A 1,955-nucleotide genomic window follows, 5' to 3' on the forward strand; every position below is an offset into this window, starting at 1 on the left:
GTGGTAGAGCTAGCCTTGAGCTGAACTGCTCAGGGAGAGTGCCTAGGCCCAGAGTTCAGGCCCCACTACTGGCAAGAATAAAAAAGAAAAGAAAAAGAGACTATTGTTTCTGTTTAACAAAGAATTGAGGGATTGAGCAACTGCTTTAGGTCACCCAGGGAGTACAGGTTTGGCTGCTAAGTGATGATAATACATTCAGAAACACATCACGAGTTAACACTGTCATCATATTTAAACAGACAGATGCAGGTCAACATTTGACCCTGGTCCCTTCATCCAGGGACCAGGTAAACACAGGATGTTCCAAGTAGTCTGTTTTACAGGGAACTTTTTTTTTAAACTACTGGAAAATTGAACCTAGGATTTCAAGATCAGTAAGAAGCACAATTATCTCTTTAGCAGTGCTTCCAGCTCTTCCCATTTCTTTTTGTTTTTAAGTGGCGATCTGTATAATTTTGCTCCAGGACTCACAACCTGGCTCCTTACTGCCTCCCAGGTAGCTCAGATTACAAACTGGTACTACCACATCTGATTTTTTTTAATTTTATAAGCTGAAGTACATTGTAAAAGTATATGGGAATAACTAAATGAGTAACAGGTGTTTATTATCACTTGTAAGTTATTTTGTAGTGTACATAACTGTGTGCACTGCATTTTTATAACCGTTAGTATAAAAACATTAGTATAAAAATCATCTTCCTGCCAGGTGCCCATGGCTCACGCCTGTAATCCTATTCAGGAGGCTGAGATCTGAGGTTCACGGTTTAAAGCCAGCCCAGGCAGTAAAGTCCGAGAGATTCATCTCCAATAAACCACTCAGAAAACCAGAAATGGCGCTGTGGTTCAAGAGGTAGAGCGCTCTCTTTGAGCTGAAGAGCTGAGGGACAGCACTCCGGCCCAGAGTTCAAGCCCCAAGACTGACCAAAAAAAAAAAATTCAGCTTCCCTTACACCAGCAGCCCCAGGCCCCATCCATGAAGGATGAGTTTTACTGCAAAAATCACAAGTCACAGAAAGTGAGATGAATTTTTCAGCTCTACCTTTTTATTTTTTTAATTATTTTTAAATAAGTTTTTTATTGTCAAATTACTGTGCAGAGCGGTTACAGTTACAGGAGCAAGGTAACAGTACATTTCTTTTCAAGCATTGTAGCCACCTTTGTTTTTCCCCTACCATCCCTTCCCTCCCATCTCCACAACTACACTCCACGCTCCCCTCCCCCTTTAAATTATTCTTGCTGGTTCTGGGCGTGGAACTCAGGCCTTAGGTGCTGTCTCTGAGCTCATTTTGCCCAAGGCTGGGGCTCTACCACATGAGCCACGGCTCCACTTCTGGCTTTTGGGTGGCGAATTGGAGATAAGAGTCTGCAAGAGGGCTCAGCGGTAGAGCGTTTGCCTTGCATGCACGAGGCCCTGGGTTCGATTCCTCAGCACCACATAAAAAAAGAAAAAAGCGGGAAGTGGCGCTGTGGCTCAAGTGGTAGAGTGCTAGCCTTGAGCTGAAGAGCTGAGGGACAGCGCCCAGGCCCAGAGTTCAGGCCCCACGACCGGACCCCCCCCAAAAAAAGAGAGTCTACAAGATTTTGAACCGCGATCCTCAAGGGTTTACAGGCGTGGCCGCCGCACTCGGCGCCCAGGCTCTTGGGGACTCTGCGTTAGGGTTTGTCACACTCGTCCCGCAGCACATGCGGGGGAGGAAGGCGGATCCGAGCTGGGCTCGCGGGCGCGGTGTCACGCACGGCCCGGTCCCGGGGTCGCCCGGCAGGAGGCACCTCCGCCACGCACCCCGTCTCCGTCTCGCCGGGCCCAGAGCATCGGGGCTCCTGTCTCACGTCCGGGGCGGATCCCTGGGTCCGGTGGGACCGAGCTGCGGGAGCGAGGCGAAGCAGGGCGGGGTTGGGCGGGGCGGACGGGAGGGGCGGGGCCTCCCCGGGCCGCGCGTTCCCGCCGCCTCCCC

This window comes from Dipodomys ordii, unplaced genomic scaffold (assembly GCF_000151885.1).
Source record: "Dipodomys ordii isolate 6190 unplaced genomic scaffold, Dord_2.0 Scaffold164, whole genome shotgun sequence".
NCBI lineage: Eukaryota > Metazoa > Chordata > Mammalia > Rodentia > Heteromyidae > Dipodomys > Dipodomys ordii.